Genomic DNA, 17,666 nt, shown 5'->3' on the forward strand with positions numbered 1-17,666 from the left:
GAAGTTAAAGTGAATTTGCATCTTGCCTTTGAGTGATGTCAGTCATAAGCGACAGCCTCTATTGGGAAGCCTGAAAAAGTGTATACGTTCTTTCATGAAAGTATAATAGAGTTTCTGTAAATGTATTATCAATATGCTTTCATAACATGAACTTCAAATAAAAGAAGAAGCCTCTAATTTTAAAAATGGTTCATGGGGTCCTGGGTTCGATTTCTGGTGGGAGAGTCTTGAAATTTCAACGTACTACCATGATTTGGATTCTTCCTTAAACTTCAGGACCATGTCTCATATAGCGTTGATGCTGGAAAAAACACAAAACTAAAAAGCTTCATTATAGAGGTGAATTGACCTGATTTCGACCCCAGACAAGAGAGGTTGTAGGAAAACCTCTAAAAAGTCATTCACTATGTTGTATCAAAATCGAATATTTTTTTCTTTAATGAAAGTTATCGTGGGATTTATTCATGATATCGTGGAACGCATTACATTTTTATTCATCGTGTATTTTGATCCCAAACAGTGGGATATGATTGAGAATTCTCACAGAAAATATACGCAATATTGCATTAAAATCTAACAATTAAGTTAATGGCAAAAATACTTTTACTGTCATTTAAAAAAGAAATCATCGAAGTTTGTTAGTAGATACATTTTTGTGTGCTTATCCTTATCAATTTCAAACACAAAGCAAAAGGAAACACTGCCAAGTTAGAAACAAAATTGGATTGAATTATTTACCTTGATCTTATTCTTCATGAATTTCAATCCCAAACAAAACGTGTATTTACTTAGGAAGGCGCACAATTAGTTTAATTAAAACTTCAGATACATTTTTATGAAAGTTATCGTCAAACAGAAACATCCAAACATGTCTGAATCAAACATAAAAGAGTGCAATCAAGCAATTTTTCCAATTTTTCAAGAAAGAAGTCGAAAAAAAACGTTTCTTTTACCAATATGCTCAAAATTTCAGGAAATTTTACAACACTAGTTCAGACACACTTGTACTTTGCCCAGCATTAAACTCTGATGTTGGTTCCATCGCAGTTCGCTGCCAGTCCTGTTTTACCAGTCTGCCCAGCCTACGACGTCGGACAAATGTAATCAGGTGGGGGGCGCCCAACCCCTCGACGTTTCGACGTCGTTTCCCCTTAGTTTCGCCACTTGTTGAAGACACTCACCACAACACTCCTCGAACACCTGACAAGTCTTGCAGTTTCCGAAATTCTCGTGCCGAGTGTTTCTGAATGAGTATTTTCTTCAAAATAATATTAAAAGTTATAGAAAGATTTTCGAGACATTCGAGTCGAGTCGAGATTTTTAGGAGCTGTCTCGACTCGAAAATTCGAGTCGAGAAATACGTTTGTCTCGACTCGTCTCGAATTTTACAAAGTGTGTCTCGACTCGAATTCGAGTCGAGTCGAGTCGAGATTCGAGACATGTCTCGACTCGTGCGCATCCCTAGGCACTACTGGATAAGACATATAAACGACTCGGGAGAACATAATGGTAAACACACTTCCTGTGATTATTATTAGATGGAATAGGTTCTGATCGAGTCACAGAAGAGTATGTCGGTAGTTTAATTTCGGAAATGTAACTGCCGCTGACAAATGAATTATGATATGTGTCATTGCATTGAATTACAAAGGAATGCTAAATATTCTTTATCAGTGTATTCGAAATGTGAAACAATGAGTGGTGCACCCACGGGGTGTCCACCCGATCCGGTCCTGTCCTCCGTAAAACTTTCTAACTTAACATACATTTGTACACTTTCTCAATAAAACTATAACAAGGAAATGATTGATGTAGCAAAAAAAAAAAAAAAAAAAAAAAGATCTGACACTTATAGTCTTTCTCTTATACATAAAAGAATCTACTTCTATAATTTCTTTCTGAAAATATAGATGGAAGTATTTTACACTTACTTATCGTTCTCGAATGAGAATAACCTTCATTCAATACTACATAGAACTATTGGCTTGTAGTATTTGATCCATGCCAACAAAAAATTCTGAGTGCGCGTCTGCATTATGTTCGTCCGAGCAGCTTATATGTTAATCAACATATCACACCAAGCGGAACAAACGAACATGCTTTTGAGGGTAAATTTTCACCGATAGTTTTCTAAAAAATTGGGAGAAAACTTTTATGTCCTTAAAAAGCACGTCGTTCTTAGCCAACCTGGTGCTGTTGATAGTTCTAATTCTCCTGAAATATACTATTTATTTATCTTTTATGTCCTGTACAGGGTGTTTTAAAACAACACCGACAACGTTTGGGAGGTAATTCCTGACACCAAGATAAGACAAAAAGTATAGACCAACCTGGGTGCTTCCTTTCGGAGTTATAGGCTGCTGAAAGCATGAAAAAATGAACTTTAAAGGTTCATAGCTCCAATACTATGGGGCCTACCATAGTCGGGTCAAGACTTCACTTAAGAACTAGTATGTGCACTATTCAAAAAATCATGTTTCAGAATCCTAAGGTACTCGCACAACTACTTGTATAGAGGTACTTTGGCTAGAGACATATAATTTGAAGTGCTCACCAACTACCTCTATAAAAATTATTGCGTAAGTACCGCAGAATTCTGAAACATGGATATTTGGAGAGGACACATACTAGTTCCTATGTGAAGCCTTGACCCGACTACGGTAGGCCCCATAGTTTTAAAGCTATGGACCTTTAAAATTCATTTTTTCATGTTTTCGGCAGCCTGCAACTCGGAAGGGAAGCATTTGTGCACGCAGGTTGGTCTATACTTTTTGTCTTACCTTGGTGCCAGGAATAATCTCTCAAACGTTGTCGGTGTTGTTTTGAAACACCTTATACATGAAAAATTTACATCATTAAGAAGCAGATTATATCTATTGTTCTTCGATTTCTCCTAACAGGGACACATTTACCCATAAGAGTGACACACTACTTATAAATACTTGAGTTAAATTTGTAGATGGACAAGTTGCAACTTTCAGTTAAATATTGCAAACGATATTAGGTAAAATATTTCCTTACGGTAAGATTGTAATTAAAAAATTAAATACGTCGTATCTATTTAATGTTTTTGCTGTACGTATTATGTATTTAAATATAATTAATCTAACTGGTTTAATGAGTGGTGCATCCAGAATTATAATGGGAATGAGTAATACTATATTTCACTGCCAAGTGCACCATTGTTAATTGTAACTTCACTGCTACAATGCTCAGGTTTTCTTGTTGAAGACTTTTTTTTAGACTATATGGAAGAGTAATCTCACTGACTCTCATCTACTGATATCACTCATCAACAAATCTCCGAAACTGTTCCGCGTAGAACCTTGAAATTTTGTATAAAATATTATCCTTAAGTACTAGCCTGTAGATAAGACGGGATTATGCGAAATATCTTCCTTAAGGTGGGAGAAAGAGACTTCTTGACACTTTTACCAAAACTATTAACGCGTACAACAAGCTCTAGATAATGCAAGATTTTGTGATATGCGTCATCTAAGAGGAAAGAAAGTTACTTGCTCTTTGTTTTCTAACCATTAGATCTCCGAAACTATTAGGTGTAAAAATTTCAATATTGTCGTGGCCCCTCCAGACTTCAATAAAAATGCCATCATTAATACAAAAAAAAACACATTTTAGATATATGTAAGAGGATTTTTAATGACTTAGCCCCCCTAGCTTATTCATGCCCCCCCCCAATCTCTGTGGCTGGTTGCGAGCCTGGTCGGCAGAGATGGAATTTAAATATTTTTGAGGGTATACAACAGAACTCAGAAACTTTTAACTGTAGTACCTTTAATTTTAGTAGGAATTTTCTCCTTGGCTGTTAGAGTCTAAATTGGACGGCATTTTGGGAAATAAACCCTAACAGTGGCACTTGATAAAGTCACCAGATCTCCAAAACTATTAGGCGTTGAACGTTGAAATGTTGTATAAATGTTTTTCACACTTAAGCTGTAGACAAGGCGAGAATGTAAAAAAAGGCTTGACTTGTTTTCACTCACTAGATCGCTGAAATTATTAGACGCAGGAACTTACATTTTGTATAAATATTCTCCTTCGATCATAGACTTACATAAGATGAAATTTTGCGAAATGTGACTCTTATAGGCGGAGAAGGTGGGGACTTGAATATTCGTTTGGCACTCATTGGATTCCCGAAACTATTAGACGTAGAATCTTGAAATTTTATTGTAATCTTCTCCTTTCCTCCTAGGCTTTAGACTAGGCAGAATTTTACGAAGTATAAGGGGTGATCAACTGAAACCTGTTTGTTCCATGTATTATTGGTATGGTGTGTAGGAGCATATTGTTTGTTTAATAGTGTGTAATCTCTAATGTCTCTGTGTGTTGGGTGTAGGAATGTTGTTGATATGTGTTTCCGTTTTGCAAGTACGCCCTTCAAGATCCTTAATCCGACCAAACAGGACCAGCGTGCCGTCATCCAGTTTCTGAGTGCCGAAGGTTATCAACCAGCGGAAGTGTTCCTGAAAGACGTGTATGATGTGATGCATGCGTCTCGAAAACAACAGTGGTGAACTGTGCCAGAATGTTTCGGAAGGAGCGTGAACAAACCACTGATTATCCCCATCCTGATCAAGCCTATATTGTTGCCACAGAAGACACACGTGAAAAGTGAATGCGGCTATAGCTGCGGGTAGACACATTAGTATTCAATCCATAGCGAACGGGTCAAAACATGAGTTATGGTACTGCTCAGAAAATTGTGAAAGATCTGGCGTATCATAAAGTGTGCGCGCAGTGGATCCCCAGGATGTTGACGGAAAAACAAAAGTTGGAGCGCTTGGGTTGCACCATAGAACATTTGTCGTGTTACCATTTGGAAGGTAACGACTTCTTGCTGTGCATTGTTGCTGAGGATGAAACTTGGTGCCATCATTTTGAACCGAGTTCAAAATCTTCCAGTATGCAGTGAAAACATTCTTTGATTGCCATGGACCATTATTGCGCGACTTCAAGGAACCAGGACAGTCCATCAACGCCGCACCCTACTATCAGACCTTGACACGGTTACAAAGAGCCATTAAAAAAAGGCCTGGTTTATTGACCGCTGGAGTCATTATGTTGCATGACAACGCACGTCCACACGTTGCAAACCAAGTGCAGGATTTGTTTCAACGATTCAAGTGGGAAATGTTGCGACACCCGCCTACAGCTCTGACCTTTCAATTTGTGACTTTCACATCTTTGGGCCTCTAAAGAAGGCATTGAAAGATCAGGGATTTCAGTCTGACGCTGAGGTTCAAGAGGATGTGTGTGATTGGTTTGATAGTTAGCTGTCCAAACTTTACATGGACGGCATTTGTAAGTTAGTGACACAGTGGGACAAGAGTCTCAACGCTCATGGTTACTTCTTCTGAACAATATTTCTACTGCGCGCTAAGCAAAGACGCCTCTAGATAGAGTACAAGTTTCCGCTCGAAATAGAATTTATTTCATGAATTATCACCACTGAACGGGTTTCAGTTGATCGCCCCTTATACGAGAGAGGAAAAACTGTTGGATGTAGTTTTCTTTGCTCATCCTGTTTTGTAGCTAAATTTTTAAAAGCACGAACTTAATTTCTACTAAATTCTGTACAAATTATCCCCTTGCGCTCTAGGCTGAGAACAACACAAAGATTTGCGAAATGTAACTCCAAGGCAGAAGGAGGGATAAACTCAAAATAATTTTAGCCATTTACCGAATCTCGGAAACTGTTCAATGTGGAAACTTGATTTTTCTCATACATGTTTTAATTTAAACCTGGGCTGGGAATGAGACATTTCCGAAATACAAACTCTGGATTGGGAAAGGAATTGAAACATTTTTTCGCTGTTCATCAAATTGTAAAATTACTGTAGAGACTTGAAATTTTGAAGGAACAAATTTTATCAATGAATTTTTATAATAGATCTGAGTTTACGAAAGATGTCTTCTTTTGAAAAAAAAAAAAAACAGTTTTGATTTTTTTCGTCAGTCTATACCAAAATTCCTGAACTCTTGCTCATAAAAACTTGAAATTTCGTACAAATGTTACCCTTAAACCTAGGCTGAGGATAGTATAGACTTTCAAGAAAACGAATGATTTTTTGTCATTTAACATATCTCCGTAACAGTTGGAAATAGAAACTTCGAATTTTGTATACTTTTTACTCATTCAACCCTATTCTGAGAGAAGCCAGAGCTTATCAAAATGCACAACTAAGCGGGAAAACAGACTTAGAACTTTCTCCACCGTCCAGCAGATATTCAAAACAATTTGCCGTAGATAAATGAAATCTTGCATTAATGTTCTGCAAGATTTTACTAATATTTTCTCTTTATACTATTTATACATTATGTTTAACACGTAGTTTGAGTTATTTCCAGTACGAGGGATACGTAAGTTGATTAACACATTTTCTATATTACAATTACCACTTCAATCGAAGAGGTAATTCAAGCACAAATTCACAAAATTTACACGATATATGTTTGGCGTGCATTATATGAATATTTCATACGAGAAGTTAATTTGGTAAATTTCGAAACTGAAAAGAAATAAGCATTAAAACTAAAATTTTAAAAAGTGATTGTATGCTTAAGAAACCCAGTGTAATCAAACTTGTATCAAAAAGCTTTTTCAAACGAGAAAAATTCTGTTTATAAGTTTCAAATCACTTTCTTAAATGCTATTCTTTCTGTGGGAAGACCTAAGATTCTACTAGTGTATATAATAAAGCTTCGGATGGACATAAAATGTCAATACACAACTAGTCATGGATTTTCCATCATTTCTGAAACAAACATGTAAATAAACCTGAAGGCACCTGATAATTCAATTTCCATTTGTAATACTAATGACAAAATTAATGTTATTTCTTTTCTTCTTCACGTTTTTGTATTCATTTTTTGCCGTACTCTTGCACTAACATAAATTATCCTACGTATATATATATATATATATATATATATATATATATATATATATATATATATATATATATATATATATATGGCTGTGTGTAGTATATTTACACTTATTTAGGATGTTAAAATTGAAACATTGATAACTGAAATTCTCTGTTATTTACACTAAGCTTCCTTTTTGGTACACACGATCTCTATTTGATATATAGATATGCCTAGCTGTCCCTTTTATTCCTGTTATTTTTTGCGTTTGAGCGCCACCAGGAGCACTTAATATGGGAACTGTTCAGAGACAGTGTGACACATTTCATTACAATACAACAGAAACAGATGAAAGCGGTATATGTGTGTGCGTATATATACAAATACCTTCAGTCCAAATGCTTGCAGTGTTGTTATCTGACGGAAATCCGATGACAAAAACTAACAAAAAATAGAGAGAGAAAAAGAGCTTTGCGCACTTTGTATGTCTCTTTTGGCTTTACATATCCTCCTTCTCCTCTCATGTGTTGTCCAAATTGCTAATTTCGTACATACTGTATATCTCTTTCGCTCTTTATTACGTGTATATAGTTGTAGCGCTAACCATTTTTTTCCTTTTTATATTTCCGTTCTTACATAGTAGATTGCAGCATAAGCACTAAGAAAAACTGGCGAGTGCTGCAAAATGCAGCAAAAGTTTCCCTACTTCCTTATTGGCTAAGTACAAAATATCAATATTTTGGGATTGGCTCATTGGTTACGGATGGAGTTTAGAGTTTATTTTATCATCCGAAGTTATATGAGTCGTGAACACAATATTTAAGGTTGAACCCAAACAATCGTAGCGGTGGCTCAGTGGTAGAGCGTTCAACTCTGGTGTTTGGGGACCCGGGTTCGATCCCAGCCCCCGCCAAGTGAACTTTGTGGTGGGCAAACACCGTGTGAGTGGGTTTTCTCGGGGTTCTCCCGTTTCCTCCCACCATTTCATTCATTACTCATCATCACCGTCTCCTTTAGCCTAACCGGCATAACCGTGGGACGTAAAACTCAAAGATTTCATTTCATTTTCCAAACAATCGCAATGCGTTTAAGTGTTCAAAGCTCTCGCTTTGAGTGTTGAATATTGGTCCCAGTGTACCAAAGTCTCGTGCACAAGCCACTATAGTAGTGGGAAGGGCTCGATATGTTTGGAATAGCCTATTGCTAAGGCAACACAGAGAACAGTGCTATAAATGAGGGCAGGCGTGCACCCAAAACCTTTTGCTGCGAGGGGTCCGAGCTTTGAGGAAGGGTTCCAAGCTACTACGATAATATAGTACTGAACGGTTATTATTCTGCACCTCCAGACAAGTAATTGTAAAATACTTTCAGAAAAGTACTGATAGAACTAGATTGTTTTTGTAAGAGAAAGTGTGCAGATGAAGTGTAAGATCAAATTTTCGTTACAGCAATGATTTTCCTGTTAAACAAGTACAGTTTTATTGAGAAAATGTACAAATGTATGTTGAGCTAGGAAGTTTATTTGAGGGCAGACGTGGTGGACCTCCCGGTGAGTGCACTCTGCATGAGAGTTCCGGATTGAGGCAGCCTTAGGATCTTGGTCTTTGCAAGGCCTAGAATGAGGAAGCCGCGTTGGTCCCTTTGCCTTTTGCATGGTACAATTCCAAAAATGAAGGTGTCGAACTCAAAATATCCCCTGTCAAAATATGAAGAGAAAATATAACAATTATTCCCGATTTTAGCGCTGTCTTTGTTGCAATTCGCAATATTACAGAGAGACAAACAACTTAAGTAATTTATATTATAATAACCAAGAATAATGGAGTAGTACTCGTTAAGCAAATTTTCTTAAATTTTAGCTTTCCTTTACTATGAGTTTCGTAAATTCATTCTGAATATTTCTTTCTTTTCGGAAGTCATCATTTATCTCCTCGTTCCCCATTTGCTGTAAATTTGTATCAAAATCTTGCAATTCATTTGATTAAATTTCAAGACATTACCGCTGAGATCGGAATGAACCTTTGCCTGAGACTTCTGAATGCTAAATTGTATGAAGCTAGAAATTAAATAATGGCCTATCTACAATACATTTCCAGCGTTGTTGTTCTGCTTGAATTTTAATCCTAGGTTGTGGAATCGATAGTTTCAGCTAAATCAACATTTTAACTGACTTTTGTTGGCTGCGCATGTGCCTTTGGTTTGGATTCGATTCCTGGTGAAAGAGCACAGTAGTGGATTTAGAAGGTAAAAACTGGGGGCAGCCAGAACTCAGACCATGATAGGTATATCATCAGTTTATTATAAATTTTCAAAACATATATAAATAATGGCTTCAATTGTTTGTCACTAAAAAACTAGGACCTAGACCCCTCCAGCCCCGGTCTAAATCCACCTTTGGGAGAGCATTACAATTTCAACGTATTACGGTGCTTCCGATTTGAACTTTAAACTTTAAGTCTACATACATCTCATATAGCCGTATGTGAGTAAGGAAATTAGTATATCTTGAAATATGCTTCCATGAATTGAACACCCTTCGAAAATCCAAGAGGGCAACTACCCCGTTGCCCCCACTGTGGGCACCCATGGTCGGAGGGAAGGCAAAAACGCATGAAAAACTGTTCACTACAAAACCCATAAAGCATAATCCAGGACTGAAGCAGGAATTTATAGTGCATCTATGACGCTTGCGCCTGCGCACAAACAGGCAGTTTTCGATCTTGTCGACCTATAGTCATTTACACCATAATTTAAATTATTTTAAGTAGTAAGTGTAATTAATCAAATTGCGTGATGTCTGCAAGCGCAATTGTATCTTTGTGCCATCTTTGTGATGTTCCGTTTCTGGGAATGTCCACCCATCCACCGATGTTAGTGCTGCGAATCCCTGAGATCAGCAATAGTTCAAAGTCGTGAGCACTTGAGAACTTACTCTTGGAAATTTTGGAAGTAGTAGGCAACACTGTTAGAGATTGTGTTGTAAAAGGAATTACAGAACCCGATAACCAAATTAAGGATAAGGAACGAAAAAGAATAAAGAAATTGAAAGGAATAGGAAAAATCGCTGAATAGGAAATGTTTACTGTAGTGAGGAAGGAGATAAAAGAAAAAACGGAAAAGAATGAAAGGAAGGAAAATGAAAACAATGAAACAAAAAGTAGAAAAAAAACAGGGAGGAGGTCATGCCACGATTGTCTTTCTGTCAGGAAACAAATGAGAATCGCGCAGCGGAAAAGTCAAATGACAAAAAGAGAAAAACACATACAAGACACTGGGCAAACAAATGACTGCCGAGAGCAAAACCTATATTTGTAGATTAAATATACTTGTAGCAAATATATTGACATTTTTATCTCAATATAAGAAATCCAAAAACGAAAACATATATTTTTGTTCCGACGAGAGAAAGAAATATTTGTTTCAAGTTAATGAAATTTAGAACCTTTACAACGAGTGAACAGAGCAAAAATGTCGAAACAGAAAGAAATATAACAGAGAAAAAACTGGAGGAAGACAACAAAGGGAATTGGAGTTTATTATGGATTTTTTTTACAACAAAATTCCAGAGGGTATTATTGAAGCATGTTCACAATAGTCTCTCTCTCTCCTTTTGTTTTGATGGAAAGAAGAGCGTTAAAAAAATTTAATAAATGAAAATAGGCTGGAAGGTAATAAACAGAAATACAGAGAAATTAGGATTTATTGTTTGAAGTTTGACTTGCACATTTGAGGGTCGATGTAATATGATGTCGCAACTTACTGCATGAAGTTGAATCCAATCAATTATTCACTTTTTCCCCGTAGACAACGATTTCCACCCGCAATCAAAACCGGATTTAAGGGAAAGGAAAGAGCTCTCGTTAGCCAATAGCTACAAAGAGGCTCAGTCAGAGCTGGATTAACAAATTCTGGTGTCCTAGGCTATACTTTCGGATTTTTCCTCCCTCCTTCCTCTAAAAATAAGTAATACAATTTCCAATATAGAAAGCTAAGTCAATAAGTGTGTGCATTCATATTCTAATCGTCTAAACGTTAGCTGTACCGCATTTTGAGCTTGCAAGCTGATAGATGACACATTGTCTTTGGTTGTGGCAGTTCCAGAGTTATCATTTCAGTTCGTTATGCCCTGTTGCAAAGTAAACAAGGCTGCGCCACTTCCGTTTGGAGCATAAGAGAAATAGTGTTCCGAAATCTCTTTGTGTGTATGTTATTTGAACGTCTGCCAGGATATTAAATTGACAGGAGTCATTACAATACGCTTGCAATGTTCTACCATGTCGAAGTGTTTACCATTGGATTGAAAAGTTCAAAAGCGGTTGAACAAGTGTAAAGGATGAGGAAATAGCAAACTGCTTTTGAACTTTTCAATCTAGTGGTAAACACTGCTGTGGCAAACATTGCCCTGTATTGTGCTTAAAGTCTTCTATACACTTCAGTTCCTGATACACCTTAAGATCACACACACACACACACACCACATATATATAAACAAACAAATAACTGAACGCAGGTGTAAATTGATACTGATGTAAATATGTTTACTTCCCAACAGTGCAAAACGAACTGAAGTGATGACGCTAAAACCTGCCACAAGTAAGGACATTGGTACCATCTATTGACTTACAAGCGCAGAAAGCCGTACAAAGAACCTACAGACGATTAGGACCGGAGTGCACATACTTATTTATATATCCTCGTATTTCTAGTTTGTGAATTTGGAGGTGTGTTGCTGTTGCCATTCTGTTTTAAAACATGAAGACATTTTTATATTTTGATTGAGTTTCTTGTCTTCAGTCAATAGTTTCTGGATATTAGAAATTTATAAATAAGATTGATCGAAAAGCCTTTCCAGTTGGCTTCCCGATCAACACTTTATGCAATTTTCAAGTATCCTATACAGGCTATGTGTCCTACCCATCTAAAATATCTTGATTTACTTGTCGTAACTGTGTGTAACCTCTCGATCTACCTGTCGTACTTGTCTAAGCATCACGACCTATCTGTCGTACCTGTCTAAAATATCACGATCTACTTCTCGTACCCTTCTAAAGCATTTCAAGCTACTTCTCGTACTCGTCTAAAGCATCTCAATATATCTATCGTACCCGCCTAAAGCACCTCAATCTACATGTTGTACCCTTCTAAAGCTTCTTAATGTACTTGTCGTACCACTCTAAAGCTTCTTAATGTACTTGTCGTACCACTCTAAAGCTTCTTAATGTACTTGTCGTACCACTCTAAAGCTTCTTAATGTACTTGTCGTACCCGTCTAAAGCATCTCAATATACCTGTCGTACCCGTCTAAAGCACCTCAATCTACATGTCGCACCCCCTCTAAAGCATCTCAGTCTACCTGTCGCACCACTTTAAAGCTTCTTAATGTACTTGTCGTACCCGTCTAAAGCATCTCAATCTATCTGTCATAACTGTGTGAAACATCTCGATCTAACTGATGGACCCGTCTACAGCATCACGATATACCTGTCGTTTGCGAATAGATCATGTCAAAATACTTGTTGTACCCGTCTAAAACATGTTAATCTATCTGTAGTATCCGTTTAAAGTTCTTTCTCTATGTATCATACAATATAATCTCTGGGACCCGCACTCAAGTTACTGTAAAAGTTTGGATATTACCTTGATTAACCTCTTAAGTGGACTAGCAAAACGCGAAAATGAGAATATTTTAATTCCAGCTCCAAGAATGTGCGTAGCAAGGTGATACATATATCTGTAATTTTAGTTTTTTGTTAAAAATAGAACACGAACTGATACAATTTCTAAATATATATATATTTAATTTCAGGATTAACATAAATAAAAACTAAAGTACTTACGTATTCTGACTCTGTAAGGAGTTTTGCGATGTGGAGTTTACTTTCATTTCTTTAATTTAAAAAGTTCGAGAAAATGAGTGTTTATGGTATCTGAATTTTTTTTCAAGGATCTATACTTTATTTCACACACTTACTCTAATCTTTGATTTGCAATTTTCATATTTGCACCTGGTTGTAAATTTGTCATGTATCTTTTTAGGGAAATATTGAACCCAATTCAAAAAAAAAAACTAATTGATATCTCTCACCGGTTTCGCTCTATGTAAATCAATATCGAAAGCGAAAGTAGTAAACAAATTTCTACCACTTCCAGCTTTCATTCTACCCTCTTCTCTAGCTCGTAGTACAGAGATGCGGGTAAGAATAATATATTTTCTTGAGACACTAAATAGTTTTCAAAACCTCACTAGTAGCTATCTGTTATTATAGTACTTATTCTATGGTGATCAATGTTGAAATCGGAAATGGCTCATTTCTAGCACTTCAGGCGTAAATAGAGGGTTAACGGGTGAGACAGAACCTATTTTTGCGATGCTTAATCAATTCCAAAAAAGCCGATTCTCGTTGTCTCTAACAGTTTTTGCTTCAATACTTCTTGAGAAAGACAGATGGATATAGTCATTCTATTAAGACTTTCAATACTTACGCATAGCAAAGATTTTAAGTCTAATAAAGTGGATAAATACTAATGAAAGCACTTTCAGTAGTCCTTTTTAGGTATGCTTGTTTAGATTAATATGAAAAATAGTTGCTGCTTTTTTTCAGTTTCCATGGAGGTACAGGTTCAGGAATGTATGGTAGGAATATCGAGAGCATCACCTTGATACGTCAATATATAATACACATGTATAATATGTAGAAGAGAGAAGGAATTACATATTTTTCGAGGTAGAAAGCTGCTCGGTCCTATTTACATACTTATAAGAAATAACACTTATCTAGACTCTGCTTCTATAAAGACAGTTTACTTCGCTACTAATAATACAAATAATAGTAATAGTAATAATAGAATTTATGAAACATTATTTGTTCTCGAATTTTATAAATCTTAAAGTTGATTTTAACGCGTAGGGAAGAAATAAATCGAAGATTTTCGAAAATCGCATTTTAAATCGAATTTTTTTCTTCTGCAAAAACAGATGAACAATGGTTGAAACTAGGAAACACAATGTGGAATTTCAATTGCTGCAGATCACCTATTATCATACGGATAATACGAAACATCTAGGATGGGATGGAAACGTTTCTTGTTTGAATAATATGCATGCAGCAATAGAATTCTAGTCAAAAGAAAGTGAAAAAGTATTTTGTGAGATGGCAATAGCATAATAATCAACAAAGTGGGATGATAATATAAGGCCAGAATCCTAGGAAATTAAATAATAATACGCAATCCATGGAAACGTGTGAAGAGCTTTTGTTTCTGCGGCGATGAATATTCATTTTCCTTAAATCATAGATATAGTTAATCAGTTAAATCGAATGGTACATTTGTAATACAAAATTTGATTCAATAATGAAATATTCAATATCATTGGATCTTCCTGTATTCCTCGGAGTTCAATTATACATCACAACGGAAGAAAGAAATAATAGTCAATTTAAACGTATTTACAGATGTACAAATGTGAAAGTTCTGTTTCCTGTGTGACGCATAGACTTGAATAATTTACAAAGCTCAAAGATTGACATTACGCCATCACGTGACAGGATGTGTTAGCACAGGATCACCACGTGATTGGATGTAAATAAAGATTTTCAATTTTCATCTTCCTTTGTGGAAAAATATTTCATTTTCTGGTGTTATCTGTATCAACATTCACTCACATTGAAAATCACTTTTAATTTGTAAATATAAATATAATATTTCGTATGTCAACAATGGCAGTGGCGTATTTACGATTTTGTTTCGGGAGGGGCTTTGCTAACTTTCGGGGGGGCTTTGCCTGGAAATGTGAAAATTCTGCGAGATATTTCATTTATTTTACTATACTAAGTAAGATTTCGGGGGGGGCTTAAGCCCGGAAGCCACCCCCCTAAATACGCCACTGAACAATGGCAATATTATTGTTACGCATCTCTCTAAACACATTTCCTTGAAATGATATGTATACATGTAAGCACTGACGTATATATTCAGCTACTGTTTACATTTTGGGAGTACATATAGTAACGAGCGTACGAGATACCGCACATGGACATTTAATTAATATGTATCTATGAACATTGTAAACAAGTTTAGATAGTAATGCAATGCTTTGAATACCTCCACTATTCCCTGTTATCTCTCCATTATAACATATAAATTTGCATGCATATTAGGATGGGTAAAAGAAAGTAAAATTTTCGAATATCGAATTCTAACAGTGCGGAAAAAGTTTCATATTGCGATCATAATGAACGGAAGAGTGGTGAAAAATTCCTACATTTTATCTTCAGTTCGCACTAAGGGCCTAAAGTTTAAAAGATGCGACCAAAATCAACAACTGTTGCTTTAAAGCTCAAATTTTAAAGATTAAATTTCTCGACTTCCAATATCATGCAGTTATTTTAGTTACTTACTAATGATATAAACACTTTCAAAATTATAGTGATGCATTTAGAGTTCTTGTATATGGCCTAAAGTTAGTGAATTTTGTTGATTTTTTTAAGCAGTATTACAAATAGATATACTTTTGTACAGCGGGGGACACTTCTAAATGGTACACCTTAGCCGTAAATCTCCATATGGCTGTACCATTTAGAACTGTCCCACGCTGTACAAGGGCGCCATCAGGGGAACAAGGTGGGACGCTCGCCCCCCTAGAGGAAATTGTACTTCAGAATATCAAAAACCCAACAGAATTTTTACATTAATTACAGCAAAATTTGAACTTATATTTGAAACGTCGCTTATACTTGCCCCCCCCCCCCCTTGAAAACCACAACATGGGCACCCTTGCTTTTGAGTGAATTTATGTACGGTGACAGTTAATGGTTTCATGTGAAAATTTGAAATTTGCATATTAAGCCATTACCATCAAGTACAAGTTTTGTTCTTGTGACTTTAAAAATAATGCTATGAATACCCTGCTTTATACCAAAATTAAGATGTTATAAAAAAATCTTAGTTTAGCTTCACCAACAGAATTAACATTTTGATTTTCATGAATAAAATTAATGATTTTCTTTTTTAATAGTTCCTGATTTCATTACAACGGGCATACCGACCTTTCGATATTTTGACTGCCGTACCGGTCAATGTACAGTTGGTACAAATTTTTTTCATTTATTTATCTACTTTTCAATTTCAATCTTCATGTTATACACATATCCAACAGTTTACATATAATAATAATTAAAACAGTGAAAAATTCATGCTCAAATGACTCATAAAATGTATACAGAAGCGTGGGTCTGGTTAAGAGTACTAATGTTGTTGTCATAGGCGGCGCCAGGATTTTGGGTAATGTGGGTGCAGGCTGGGAGGAGACAACACATCCTAACATTGTTGCCAGAACGCGCTGCAATGTTGAGTGTTTTAAGATATCAAAAATAACTCCTAAGTTTTACTTAAAAGTAGAAAAAAAACAGAAAAACACAGTATGATAGCAAGTAACTTACAAGAGACTTAAGTCACTCAAATATATCCAAACATAGGAAACAATAAAGGCACAAAATACAAAGGATTATTGTAAGAAATCTGAAAATCGAAGTTAATGTGAGTGCAGTTGCGCCGCCTATGGTTGATGTAACTAACAGCTGGTGTGACTTATGACTACCTCTGTTGTTTGGGGCCGCGATGGCTGAGTGGTAAAGTTTTCACCTCTGGTGCGTGGAGTCCCAGGATCTGCCTGAGAGCATGTAAGTTTGTGGGGGGACAACATCGTATTCGTCTATTTTCTCGTGATTTTCCCATTTTCTCGAAATTCTCATTCTACAAATTCTTTTACAATGTATAACCGTTGAGTTTCATTAATTATACGTGGACTTAAAAAGACGGATAATTAATAAAAGTGAACAGTTATGAAAGAAATTAATGAAATGAGAATATTTGAGGAGACGGGGAAGCCCCGACATAACCCACGGATATGACGTTGTCTACTAGACAATTACGTAACCTAGGATCATACGAGCTAAGAGCTCTTTAACGCTATGCTACCGTTCTGCAATTCTAGTTAATATCGTCATATCACACTCTAAACCAGCGTTTCCCAACCGGTGTGCCGCGAATTGGTCGTTGCTGTGCCGCAAGGAAATCGAAACAAAATTGTTAATTCTATAAGAATCAAATTGCAAGCCATAGGGAAAAATGTATATTTGTATTTCACATTACTATGAACCTCTGCTATGAATCTACAAAAGTTTCATACTGTGTTACTTTAATGCACATTTTTAATGTTGAGAAAAGTATTTGTTATCATTGTCATGATCATTATTGCTTCATTGTTGTTGCAGTTTGTTTCGTAACTTGAAATTTTAAAATATCGTTCAATCCTTTTGACAAAGCAAACATGCGTAAAAATTACCTACATTTGTGTTTTTAAAGAGTACAAGAGATTTGTTTATTCGTTCGTTATTTAGTGATCTTCCTTTTTATTGTAAGGTTGGATACAGTTTTCGAAAGAGAAAGTGTATTAAAAAAAAAAAACCCAAGTCCTATATTTCACTGCAATTGTTTACTATTTTTAGAATGAACAATAAGCATAATGATTTACCACAAAGGAAAACCAGTCATCAAGCTTTCTTCTCTGTGAGAAGATCAGTAGGCCTAATCACAGAAAAAATATCACGGTATTTCATATATACAAATAATATATATATATATATATATATATATATATATATATATATATATATATATATATATATATATATATATGAGTGTGCCGCGTGAATTCAAGTTACACCTGTAGTGTGCCGCAAGTTGAGAAAGGTTGGGAAACGCTGCTCTAA

This window comes from Thermobia domestica, chromosome 3, assembly GCF_964235325.1.
Source record: "Thermobia domestica chromosome 3, izTheDome1.hap1.1, whole genome shotgun sequence".
NCBI lineage: Eukaryota > Metazoa > Arthropoda > Insecta > Zygentoma > Lepismatidae > Thermobia > Thermobia domestica.